We start from the raw sequence: 14,510 nt of genomic DNA on the forward strand, positions 1-14,510 counted from the left end.
TCTTTTTCCCTTCCCCCTCCTGCCTCCAACCGGAGCTGCCAAGGGATTCCTCTGCCTGTGTGTGGACCACTCAGACCACACATGCAAGCCCTGTTCACAGCCTTCCCCAAACACTGTGTTTTACCTGTCCTTTGCTGGGCATATAAGCATAAGCTCAACATTCAGTAGGTGAATACAGAGACATCTGCTCTGGCCCTAGGAGTGGGCTTAGACCATTCAAGGAGGAAATTCTGGCATCTCTGTTACTCAGAGGAGAGTCTAGTAGGGATTGTGAGCTCCAGATGGACATGTCAAGATATCTCACAGATGTCTGCTGTCTCCTTGCCTGGTGAGAAGGGGGACTGTGGGTGGTGGAGTAGGGGGCGGAGAGAGTTTCTCTGAAACCTAGGACTGAGGCCAAAGACCCTTTCTGTCTGAGTCTAAGGGTAGTGGTGCCTTGAACCATCCTATCCTAACACTTATCACAGTTTTTTCTCACTTCTCTTTTTCTTAACGCTGTAAGCACTGGATCTGTCTTGTTCATTCGTGTTTCATAGGTTCCTAACATGGTGCCTGGCATCAATTAGGTATTTATAAATGTTTTTGGATTGAAAAAAATGCTAATCATCTTTAAAACAGGCTACATCTTTTAAAATATATCTGTGAAATTTATAAAAATTATAATGTTTTGGGGCTTAATGAATAATTTTAATTAAAAAAAAGTCAAAGTTTTATAGGCTTCAGCTTTTTACTACATTGATATAAAACTGGAAATAAATAGCATACATATAATTAAAACTCATATACATAGAAACTTAAAAATCCTTTCAAATGATAATAGAGAGAAGGGAATATTTTAAAATTTGACAAGATATTTAGGAAGAAAATCTATATGTAGGCAGTATTCCTAACAATTCTCTATTAAGAAACTGAAGCATTTTAATCAGTACTAATTGGGAAATGGTTATAGTATATCAAGTTGATGAAGTATTATACTATAAGCTGATAAAATTATAATAAGGATTAATGATAATATGAAAAATATGTGCAATATAATTTTAAGTAAAAAAATACAATGCATAATGTATACCATGTATTTATAATAACAGTTATTTTTATGTATGAAAAAGATGGGCAAAACAGAAAAATGACAACTGCATCAGGGTGGTAGACTTGTGGTTCAGCTTTTTCTTTTAAAAATAATTTAACGATATAGCAAAGCCTCTGTCCAAAACTAAAAGTTTAATAATATTAAATAAAACCACTTAGGTATGAGTAGATTTTGAGTGCCAAAGGATATTTTTTTCTGTTAAATTAGTTTTTGTTTGCTCATGCTCTATACATTGATGTAACTTTATTTAGAAAAGTAGAGTAACCAAATTTTATACTCACACCCATATGATTATATATAGTCATATACATAAATGTATATTTAATATAACTTATATCAAAAAATGTTTCTTTTCTTTTTTTTTTTTTTTGGCTGTGCTGGGACTTCGTTGATGTGCACACTTTTCTCTGGTTGTAGTGAGCGGGGACTACTCTCTAGTTGCGCCGCGTGGGCTTCTCATTGCAGGGGCTTTTCCTGCTGTGGAGCACAGGCTCTCGGGCACATGGGCTCAGTAGTTGTGGCTCCTGGGTTCTGAAGCATGGGCTCAGTAGTTGCGACACATGCGCTTAATTGCTCCGTGGCATGTGGGATCTTCCTGGATCAGGGATCGAATCTGTGTCTCCTCCTCTGGCAGGCAGATTCTTTACCACTGAGCCACCAGGGAAGCCTGAAATTTATATATATATATATATATATTTTTTTTTACCATGATTTATATTTATATTTTCATGTAATTTTTATTTTTAATTTTTATATTGTTTACTAAGATAAATTTAGACACACTGGAGAAAGCCCAGAGGAAAGGAAATGTAACCTGAAAATTTCCTTATAAAAACTGAGGACTTTTAGCCTGGAGAAGACCCAAATTATATTTCATATATGTCTTAGATACAAACTGCAGTCCTCTAGAAAAGGCCCCAGACATTTATTTATTTACTCACTCACTCATTCATTCAACAAATGTTTAGGAGACTGCTATGCTTTGGGAGCCTTTGCCAGAAGCTGGAGAAGAAGTGATGAATAGTACTAGCAGGTGAGTGACCATGGAAGCTACTGTGATGTCCTGATGGGAGAAAGTATAACCAGAAGATGTAACACTCAGGAAGGAAGGTTTCCACGAACCCAGGTTAAACACTTCTCCTGGGCAGAGCTGTTCAAGGATGGACCAACCACCTACGATGAAGTAAATTCTGTTTCAGGCTGCAAAACCCATTGGTGGTGATGATGCTATTTTTAAAAGTAGATATGTAATAGGACCAGAAGACTTCTGAACTTTGAGATTCCCTCTATCTCATGCCCAAATCAGAGACAAGTACATCAGAGGAGACCAAAGAAAGGAAAACAAGACTCAAACTACCGGGGTAGAGAATTGGTTTGGACATAAGAGACGAACTTAACTTTCAGAGGAATAATTTTCTTCAGGTTGTGACTAGAAGTTAGAGGGAACGCTGACAGGCTGTGGAAACACACATCTTGTGTGGTGCCTTCTCTTCTTTACAGGCAGAAGGCTGCATCTGATGGACCCTGCAAGTTTATCTCAGCTTAGCTATTGAAATGTTCTTATCTGTGGGTGGCTGAGGAAATTAGTGCCTGAGAGGAAGCTTCAGGAAAAGAGCTGAGAGGCAGAGGAGGCCTCGGAGTCAACAGCTGAGATGGAGAGCATGATTGTCTGCATCAGTGACAGCCGTCAGGGGAAGCAAGGATAGGACCCGTTAGTTTCTGCGGGAAATGAGCCAGCAGAGGCTCTGAAGAGGGGCATCTCTGTGACTTGAGGGAACCTGAACAAACGGTGGTGGCAGTTTCTTGGTGTCAGGACATGAGAGGCAAGGATGAGGAGCTGTCACTGTCAGGGGTTTTGCAGGTAAGCCTGTTGCAATCAGGAGTGAGAAAGGCACTGGGGAGTCATTGATGAGCAACAAGGAAGGGATTGGGACACCAGGCATGAGGAGATGGGGAGGAGCTAGTAAACTGTTCCTCCTGGATTCAGCTCACGCAGCCCTTTCCACACAGCAGGCCCTCAGGCGTGGCTGGGTTTGTGATTTCTGACCTGCAGGTTGGAACTGTGGATTGCAATCACACTCTTTATTTTTCAGATGTGTCTTTACTAAAAGTCCTGTTGTTAACTGGTGCTGCTGAGCTCCCCCAATGACAGTTCAAAAAAAAAACAACCCACGAATGAAATTCAGATTAAAAATAAAGCGTATCCTTATGAATTAAGGTGCTTCCACATCACCATGTCATGTCACCCTGAGATCATTTCTTCACAAATGAGGAAACTGAGGCATAGAATTCACAGGGATTAGATGGGAAGGAGCCAGATTGAAAAGGCAGGTTTTCTGATTGCAGTTCCTGAATGCCTTCCAGTGAATTGCTACAGCATTGTACTTGTCAAGGAAAGCAGCTGCAGTTTGTCATGCTCTTTGGCAATTTGTGCTTCTTTTGTCAGCACAGTATACAAATTGATGAATTTAACATGAGAGCAATAATCTATTAAAGCACAAGAATATAGTAAAAGTAGGGATGGTGCTTTAGTTTTTCAGAGGTGTTAATGAGATAAAAAATTATGAGTGGCAAGATTGTGATTGTTACGTATGTCGAGTATAAATATAATCCAGTTGGCTTCTGAGCAATTCCCTTTTAGGAATAAAGACTGCTGTCTTGCCCTTAGTCTGAATCACACTGTTGGTCTCAGGACAATTAGATGGGAGAATATTGACAACTCACCTTATGCATTACCACGTCTGGGGAAAAAGTTGCTCAAAGAACATGCCTTATTGATATGCATCTACTACCATCTTTTCTGCACATAGAGGCTAAAATGTATTCCTTTTCCTTCTGATCTAGCTCATTTTTATCATTAGTTTAATATTTTCCTTATAGCCTTCTTTGCCCTTAAAACTAGGGGAAATATACCTAATGAGTAACTTTAACTTAAAAGAATGTCAGCAATGGGGGAATAAGCAAATTTATGAATGTTGGTACTTCTAATATAAAATATAATCATTTGTTTTTTTAACTGGGTCTCTAACTTTACAGCCATCTTTTGCTCTCAGAATGGGTTTGGATTTAATAAGCAGAAATGAATTTGTCTGTTTTCTCAGTCTCTGTTCTCACAGAACCACATTTCACATTAGGGTCATATTGGCACTTGGTTTTCTTCATAATTACCTGTTTGTATGAGTGCCCTCATTAGTAAATTTGCTAATATTTCCTCATTATGAACTGAGGTCAAGCTGTGTTTTTGCATTAGTCGTTTGTGTATTAAGCTAGCCAAAAATAACATGTTTTCATTTAGAACTATCTGATGATAAGTAAAGGGAAACAGGGAACAGAATAGGCACTAGAAAAATAATTCAGTGCAATGTATAAATAAAGGTTGACTTGATCAAGTAAAAAGAAGTTGAAAAACTTATATTTGTAAAGTGAAAAACAAAGCTTTTAACTTAAAATGAATTGATTTTAAAATGATGTTTGAAGACCTTGTCCCCATATTTGAGAAACTGCAGATCAGGTTATTAAAAGCAGATGCAGCATAGGCATATTCATGGACAACTTTCCAAGGTTCTTTAGGTTTTTTCTGTACATCTTGCAAACATCTTGGCTAATAAAATGTTGGCAATCTATATTTAAAATTTTTATGCTCATTCATGAAATAAAAAATCTAGGAACTACAGCTCTAGATGATGTCATATGCCATGGCATCTCATTCTTCCTTCATTGGAACACACACCACATTTCATTTTCATTGTCTTTTTTATTTCTGAATGAGAATCCTCATGAAGGGAGACCCCCATGGATTGCATCCCCAGAGCCTGATGCATTGCCTGACATAGAACAGGAACACAATAAAATTTTGTTGAATGACATTGCATTATGCAATAAAAATTTCCCAGAGATTAACATGTACATAATCATACTGGAAGTATTAAATTATATTCAGCATGCAAATGCCACAAGATAAAAACCTTCAAAAGTTATTCTTTTTGAGACAAAAACAGCCATTGCCTTTGCATACTCCAAAATTATACTAATATTTCCAAATCAGTGACCTCAAAAGAATTGATATTCCTCATAAAGATTCCTATGTAATAGATTTCTTTTAGATCTTGGTAATAATAAAGAGATTGTCTCTTCTCATGGATCAGTATTGTTTAAAATTAGTAAATGAATTAGTTAACTAACTAAATGAATCCCTTTTCCCTTTTTACCTTGGTTTCTAATCAGTACAGAATAAGTCTCTTGGTTTACTTTATTTCCTCTTTCCCATCCTACTTTCTCTGTCCCTTCTCTATTTGTCCTCTTTTTCACTTGTGTTCAGTTCAGTCACTCAGTCATGTCTGACTCTTTGCAACCCCATGAACTGCAGCACGCCAGGCCTCCCTGTCCATCACCAGTTCCTGAAGTTCACCTAAACTCATGTCCATTGAGTTGGTGATGCCATCCAACCATCTCATCCTCTGTTGTACCCTTCTCCTCCTGCCCTCAATCTTGTTACTTTGCTTTTATCTTACTTATGTTTCTTTGTATAGTAAGCTAACACTTGTGCTTTCTGGGGGGAAAAAAAAGAATTAAGGTACTAACTAGTTCAATCACTGATATATTGAGGCTCCAACACACTAGGCTTGTCCTACACACTTCCGTCTAATTTTGTCTGATGTTCTCACAGTAAGAATAACATCCAATTTCCCACTGAGCAGTTTACCTGGTAACTAGTTAAATAAATGAATCATAAATGTTTAAAGTCAAACCCCTTCTTGGACTCTGTATATATTCTATATAACATTGTGAAAAGGGAAGTCATTTTGAGCTAAAGGGGAATTGTAAGTATATAGTTGTGAACATTCAGTAAATGACCATAAAAGACAGACATACATTATCTAGCAGGTATATATTTTTTTATATAAAAGCTAAAATGTACCAGGACAGGTTTCCCTATGAAATGATCCTAGAAATATATATAGTATCAGGGTCTTTTCTAATGAGTCAGCTCTTCCCATCAGATGGCCAGAGTATTGGAGTTTCAGCTTCAGCATCAGTCCTTTCAATTAATAAAGGGTTGATTTCCTTTAGGATTGACTGGTTTGATCTCCTTGCAGTCCAAGGGACTTTAGCTCTATATCTTTAGTTCTGTTGCTGCTGCTGCTGCTGAGCTGCTTCAGTCGTGTCCGACTCTACGCAACCCCATAGATGGCAGCCCAGCAGTCTCCCCCATCCCTGGGATTCTCCAGGCAAGAACACTAGAGTGGGTTGCCATTTCCTTCTCCAATGCATGAAAGTGAAAAGTGAAAGTGAAGTCACTTAGTCGTGTCCGACTCTTAGCAACCCCATGAACTGCAGCCCACCAGGCTCCTCCATCCATGGGATTTTCCAGGCAAGAGTACCGGAGTGGGGTATCTTTAGCTCTAGTTAATCACAAAGGGTACTAGTAAAAGGAATATAAGCTTTTCTATTGGATCAGTATGTGACTTTAGGAGAGTTTATTATTTTTTTTAATCAAACACCAATTTCTGTGAAGTGGGAGTAGGAAGGAGAAGTGAGGATGGAAGGAGCTTCTTCCTGTGATGGGCAGGCCACAGGGGTGAGTAATAGACCCTTCATAGCCACCTCAGAACATTTCCACTTGATTTTTCTAAATTTATTGAGCGCATATTCAGCCATTGGTTGTAGGCATCTGTTTATTAGTGTATGCCCTTTTAATGATTATGCTGTGATTTGGCTATGTTGATTATAAAATATTTGGAATACCACTCATGGTTCAATGTAGGAATTTATTTGTAAAGTGGCTCAACTACTGAGTAGGCAGCATTATGTAATGGTTATAGTTACAGTGTGTTTGGAAACACATAGTCCTAAGTTCAGGCTCTAATTCTACTACTAATAGGTGATCTTAAGCAAGTTATTTGACTTCCCAGAGGCTTAATTTTGTTATCTGCAAAATGGGTCTAATGATAATCCTACTTCTTTGGGTGGTTGTGAGAACTGAAAGAGGTGTAGTAAGTAAATAGCTGGCAGACATTAACCACTTAAAAATGCTGACTTAAGCACACAAACAACAGAGAAAATCAAGAGTTAAGACTAAACCTCTGAGTATTTGAATGGAAGGAATTTCAGGACAATAGAAAACAATTTTTGGGGGGGGCTGGGTATGGAAATGTTTCTTCTCTCCATTGTATCTTAGAGATAAAGAATGAATAAAAATAATTTTAAAGTCACCTGTGTATCTATAATACATCTATAGATTTCAGATATTTTCTTAAAACAGTAATCCTGGAGGCAGTTACTACTCAAAGTTCAGCAGTGATATCATGGAAGACAGATGGCTATTCTATCAAATCACTCCCACCAGTCAGCGGGAATTCCAAGTTGGGTATTATTATTGATCAAGCCATTATTGACAGCCTCTTTGTTTCTTGTTCTAAAATAAATACGAAATAGGAGGAATCACATTGTTTGAAACCACCTCTATTTGAAATCAATGGTTTACACCAGACACTAATTAAAATATAACACTTTCAACAAATTTGAACAAGGAAAAATTCATCCAGAATTCATATAGCAGGACTACCATATGCTACCTATAAAACACATTATCAGATGAATATTCCAGGTGAAATCTACCTTTAGCATGTTTATTTTCCCTCTAAGGATTTTCTAGGAGAGATGACAACACTAGACCTCGTGTGTTAGAAACAACATCAAAATCTAAAATATTACAATTTCAAATAATACACAATTCCTAAAGGACCAAAAATTTTACAGTCTCTAAATATAAGAGAAATTATGCTTTTATACAAGAACCTTACTACTAGTAAAGAGTGTTCTGATTTTTATGGACTAGGAATATTTTTTTCTAAATGTTATTGCTTAACTACTCTCCCATTTCTTGAAAATATGAGCATGCACTTCATTTTAAAGACATTTACCTCACACTGTAAGAAATGGCCAATCAGGTCAGCATTGGTGCTCCTAAAGGATGGTAATTGAGTTCTAATGCAAGTTTATAACCCAATGCAAAGTAAAGGAAGTCGTTTTCTCCTACTCTGCAAAGAATCACCAGAATTATATAAGGGAAAACTTACTTGCCCACAAGGTACTTTTCAGACTTGTTTTGAATTTAAAACCATCACACTCCCAAGACAACACCAACAGTCCATTAGAAATTTGGAGTTTATAGCACAGAAATACACAGAAAAGCCAATGGTGCTTAGACATAGTAAAAGATTCTCAACTCATACACAGTAAAAAAAAAATGAAAATTTGTTTTGTACTGATTTTTAAAAGGCTATTATTTTGGAAAAGATTAAAAATTGGATAACATACTGGTTTGGTGAGAATAAAGAAAAATAAGTCTTATGCAAAGCTGATGGAAGTGTAGCTTGGCAGTAATTACTGAAATTTCAAAATGTGCAAACTCTTAGATTCTAATGTGAGAAATGTCTCCTAAAGACCTGCCTGCATTCATTCAAAATGACATGTGCACAAGGTTATTAATTACAGCACTATTTCTAAGAACAAAACACTGGAAGCAATCCAAATGTTCATCAATGGAGAATATGCATCTTCCATATGCTGAAATATTAGGCAACGAATAAGATGGTGAAATATACGCTGATATAAAACAGCATCTAAGACTTATTTCTAGGTAAAAAAAAAAAAGTTGCAGAAAGAATATGTACTTCCATATTGCTTGTATTTATTAACTTAAAAGATAAACAATGATTGACCATTTGGAGGGAAATTGGCTGGCTGGAGGAGAGGGCTAGAAAGGAGTCATTTGCATACTATTTTATACCTCTTAAATTTTGAACTATATGAATATATTACCTATTCAGAAAAGTAAGTGAGAAACTTCAAATACATAATCCGAATGCAGTGAGCGACCCACCTCACACTAGAGAGAGTCATGATGTGTGGCAGTGAGCTGCTAATTGACCCAAGGATTCCACTGTGCATGTTACTGTCATCAGGGTGCACTTAAGTGGAGGTCAAAAACCTATCACAGCCACCTACCCCTCCCTCCAGCTTCAGCTAAGCCTTTTGGCATTCTTTTTCATTTTTTCACATTCCTCCTTTGACAGCCTGAATTAACTAATGGCAGTGCTACAACTGTGTGATGCCATAAATGGAAATCCCCACATATAAGATCCTGCTCCCTGGATGCCACCTCTGAGAATTCTGCCTAAATCCATCACTTACTGGTAGGAACCTGCTTTAGAATACGCCCTCAGTATTCATGCCGCTAAGGTAGACAGAAATATATAGTAACGCAGTTTTAACGTAGCCATGAGGATGACTCTATGGGAGCCAGAAATGCTGAGCAGGTCCATGGTGCCAGCAATGGCTTCCTGTACTCTAAGCTGATATGCATCTGTGGTGTTAAGAGATCATATTTTACTTACTTCTTTTGTTTAAGTGGATATACTTGATTGCTGCTTCCATAAGGCATGCACACAGTAGGGCATTTCCTTCATTCCTAACTTAAGATTCAGATCAGGGCTGAGCTACTATACTTCAGGTATCTTTTGTTTGGGCCATTGCTGAGTGAAGTTTTAAAGTTAGAAAACAATTAAAATAAAAACAAAAGAACCAAGTGGTGTGAGGTTACCAGCTTTCAACATTCACCCCTTATGAAGGCATCAGAAGGTGTGAATGTTGACTGTTAGGTTAATTTTCATTTTTCACCATTATGTTTGGTATTTAAGAACATGTATTTGTTGTTTAAAACCTTCATGCCAGCACATAATTACCACCCCATCACAAAGCCAGTATTCTAGGAAACATCCCAAATAGAGTATACTAAAAACACACAGTACACACACACACACAATGTTAATAAAACTACTGAGAATTCTTATCTATCAATATCCTGATTTTTTAAGCACTCAAGTTAGGATAATTCCTTTATTAAAAAGATGTGCTTATCTCTATATGCATATGTATTGATATATTTCCTCCTAAAGTAGTCAAAAACAATTATTCAATAATAGTCCTAGTATCAAAAAAGGAGAGAAAAATCCCATAAATATAAATGAACATGCCAAGATATAAAAACAACCTTGCTGACTAACTTTAAGGGTATATTATAAAAGCGATTTAGTGCTCGCTTCGGCAGCACATATACTGGAATTGGAGCGATACAGAGAAGATTAGCATGGCCCCTGCGCAAGGATGACACGCAAATTCGTGAAGCGTTCCATATTTTTTATAAAAGAAAAAAAAAAAGAAAAGCGATTTATCATCGCAGCAGTTTACATAATTCTAATAATTCTTACTGCCTTCTGCTTAGTGATTAGTTGTACATACATAGAAAAAAAGGACACAGAAGAGGTACAAGTAACCAAAAGAAGAAAATGACCCTTAACTTTGTTGGACATGAAAACCGTCTTTCCACTTCTTTTCTTTCATACTAAGGCTTGCTGAGCCTGTCACCAAAAAAAACAAAAACAAAACAAAACAAAAACCCCCCAACAAAAGTGTCATCTAGCTGTTCTATCATAACTCTATCAGATTCATGACTATTTCCTCACATTTACTAAGCTTTGACACCTGGATTATGGCTCCTCTTTGCTCTTTGTCCCAGAATCCTCCTGAGTGACTTCAGATATTCAATATCCAGCTGTGAAAGTGACTCGTCTAATATCCTGGCTTCTCACTTTTTTTTGAAACTCCTGAACTCTCATTTAGTAACCCAATCTCGTGGAACTTCATCTCTCAAATCTTATACTCCAGGACTACTCCTTGGCCAAACCTCCTAGGTTTTCAGCTCTTTCACTCTCTTATCCTCAAATGCCTTTCCTTTAACTGTCCGTCCCTGGACCATTACACCCTCTCTATTCTGTCCTTTCCTGCCCAGCTGAGAGCCATAGTCCACTAAGACGACCATTCTGTCATCACTAATCACAATAATTCTGCCCTCTCATCCATTTTATCAAAACCTCAAGTCTTGAGTCAATGAAAATTTTTGGATGCACAGAGACACATTGTCGAAAATCATATAACTTTGCAGTTTGCTCTCACTATGAATTCTTGGTCCCTCTTCTGAGGGAGGCCTCGAGGATTTAGTCTTTTGTCTAATTTGTCTCTGTGGTCTATCCAGTCTTTCTCAAATTCTCCAACTGCTTTCAATTCAATTAAAAAATTTAGAAATTCGCTCAAATTACCCTCAATTCATGAAAACTCTTCTTTCTATCCAATAATGTATAACCCAGAGACTGAGCACTGTCTTTGTTGTCTACATACACTAGAGTGATATAACAAAAATAAACATGCAATTGACACCACCTTTCCCCACATTAATCCTTTTGGGAGACCTCCTGTTATTTACTGAATAATGTCCAAGATCTTGACAGGGTACTCATTGCCTCCTGGCTACCTACTAGCTCTTCTAGCTTTATTTCTCCCATTCTGCCTTGGACTTTCTACCATGCTGTGCTTAGCTGCTTAGGCATGTCTGACTCTTTGCGACCCAATGGACTGTAGCCCTTCAGGCTTCTCTGTCCATGGGGATTCTCCAGGTCAGAATATTGGAGTGAGTTGCCATGCCCTCCTCCAGGGGATCTTCCCAACCCAGGGATCGAACCCAGGTCTCCTGCATTGCAGGCAGATTCTTTAACAGATGAACCACCAGGAAAGCCCTTTCTACCATAACACTCTATGTATTCCTGTTTTACCCTGGCGTTTTCTCTTTTCAGTTCCTTAGTTTCTCTCTTTAGTTCCTCTCCTTTAGTTACTCATCCCCCCCTACTGTTTCCCCCTAAAATCAATACTTGGATCATGGCAAATAAAATGTCTACTCTAAGAAGAGTATAGTTATATTATAGATGTAGCTGGAGAAAGGATAAAGAACAATAATATTGTAATTGAAATCTTATACTTCCTTGTAGATCTTGTAGTAAGCATCATAGTGTTGATAAATTAGTAACTACTCAATATATTTTTCACTGATTCTCAATCCTTCCTTTTTTTTTTTTTACATTGTTACTTCCCTATCCTAGAACTCACTGATTGCCTTTAAGGCCAATTCCAATTTCCTCTGCCTGGCTTTTAAGACCATCCTGTATCTGGCTTTATTGCTTCACCCTTGTTTCATAATAATGCCTTCTTCCGGCCTGCCCATCTCTTTGCTGTCCTTATTCAGTTTCATGCTTCTTTCCTCAAGTTCTCCATCCTACTGATAATGTTTATCTCAAATATCACACTCTGTTTCTGTCCCCTCTACCCATTCCAGTTTTCCATTCTTTTTTTCCCCCCCAGAATCATTCAAACTTTTAAATTCACCCCACATCCTCTTAGCATTTCCATGAGTACTTTATGCATTCTTATCTTTTTATCTTTAATAGAGAATAATAATAGTTCTCAACTCACTGGGTTACTGTGAGAATTAGAAGTGTTAGTATAGGTGATGTGCCTGCCAGAGTTCATGCTCATAGATGTGTATCACAAACTTCATCAAATGTTCTCATCCTAAATCTTTGTTCTACACGGCCATTGCACATCATGAAACACTTGATAGATTTCTAATTTCCTTACAGTTATAGAACTTCTGTCTATAGCTTGAATCTGAGTTCCTTGAGAACCAAATCCCTGTTATATACTGTGTTCTTACCACCACATCACCCGACAAGTTGATAGAAAGTAGTAAGGAAGTAGTCACTTAACTTGTGGATGATTTCTTGGTAAATCTTATCCCATAAAATCAGCGATTAATTACTAATGGATTAGTAGCATAATTTGAATCATCAGCAGCAGCACAGCCTAAAACAAGCTCTCCAGAAGTTATTTCTTTCTGGATATAAAATACACTTTGGTGGTAGCATCCAAGTATGTATGAATCCAATGTTCTTGGTATTCATAACAATTCATTCAAAATAGGGAAACCATACTGAGACCGTATAATGAAAGTTTGTTTCCTTTTCTGTATCACACCCTGCCTGTCTACATCCTATTCTCTGATAGAAACAGAATCATCTCTCAGGTGGAAAGAAAGTTCTCTATTTTAGTGACTCTCAAATGAGGCAACAGAATAGGTGAACTAGGTGATTAAATAAAAGTTTTTTTCCTCTCTTCTAGATAATCTGAATCAAAAAAATCAACCTTACTCTGTGCTACATTCCTGTGAACGGATTTAAGTGAATCTCATATGCTTGGTACATGCAGAGTCTGTTTGAACATCACACTGTGTTGTGTATGAAGGCTGGAAAGGAGTAGGGGAGAGAAAAAATTGCGGTTTTCAACTGTATCTGGCCTGGGAAGCCTTGCAAGAAATGTAGAAAGTTAGATAGAGAAATGTTGGGCAATATTATCCATATTTGGATAAGAATAATTTTTTTAAATGTGTGTGAACCTCAGAATGGAATCATCAAGTTCAACTACAATGTAGGGTTCTGCAAGGTTTCAGTGAGTGAGTTGGTTAAGTTTTGATTCACAACAGTGTAAACAGAAGTAACTGCATTTAAAAATACACTAACATTTACTGTAATTTGAAACAAACCCCTAACAACAACTCATAAACTGTGAAAATGATCCTGTTCACTAAAGAGATCTTGCTCAGCTTCCTATGGATTAATAATTATTTTTTGTGCAGTAATCACTAATGGGATAAATTTAGAGGAACATTCTCACCAATCACTGACTGGTGTTTAGTATCAACCTATTTTATTAGTGTTATAGAAAAGTAATCACTAAGTTCATTTGCTTTTTAAGTGAATATGAGAAGATTGTTTTAAATGTAAATTTCCAAAGAATAAATTTTCAAGACAGTAATATTTACCTTTTTAATTGATGCTTTATAATAGCTTTAGAATGTTTAGATATTATTTCTCTCAGTTCCCTTTTAAAAAGCACACATGGGTTAACATCTATTGTAGGTAAATAGAAGAAAGATCTTCTATGCTAGCAGTTCTCAACTGTTTTTAACTATTCTAGGAACTTAAAAATACCAGTGCCCCAAGCATGGTCATTGTCTGAACCCCAGACAGTTGTATCTCAGGCTCTCTGAGAGCGAGTTTGGGCATCCCATACAAGTATATTTAATGTCACATCTAGGTGATTGAAATCATGTCAGGGATTTTCAAAGTTTATAATATTTTTATATGAAATGTGATTCTTCGTTCATTCACAGATGTGATACAGATGTAGTCTTATTTATAGAAAAATTCTCCCAGTCATCTCCTTCCCTGACACTCTACCACAATGAGAAAACCCCCTTGAGGGCAGGGACTAAGTTTTAAATATATCTGTATCCCCTGCATCTAGTGCTATGTCAGGCTGAAACAGCCAGTGAATGTTAGGGGTATTAACATACCTTTTTCTTACAATGACAAATCTTGCTCTTGTAGAGATTATTTTTATTTAATTAGTGCTTACTTAAAAGTTGGTTTAAAGCTCAACATTCAGAAAACTAAGATCATGGCATCTGGTC

The 14,510-nt window shown here is 37.1% G+C and overlaps 1 protein-coding gene and 1 non-coding gene across 2 annotated transcripts in view; one reads left to right on the top strand and one right to left on the bottom strand.

Moving 5' to 3' along the window:
* The window catches only part of SPATA16 (spermatogenesis associated 16), a 244,465-nt gene that overhangs the window by 198,509 nt on the left and 31,446 nt on the right, over window positions 1-14,510 (bottom strand). The window lies entirely within an intron of this gene.
* On the top strand, window positions 10,187-10,293 carry LOC122676193. Its single transcript, XR_006335477.1, has one exon. It is a non-coding gene; the product is annotated as a U6 spliceosomal RNA (small nuclear RNA).

The sequence above is a fragment of the Cervus elaphus genome, chromosome 19 (assembly GCF_910594005.1).
Source record: "Cervus elaphus chromosome 19, mCerEla1.1, whole genome shotgun sequence".
In the NCBI taxonomy this organism is placed as follows: domain Eukaryota; kingdom Metazoa; phylum Chordata; class Mammalia; order Artiodactyla; family Cervidae; genus Cervus; species Cervus elaphus.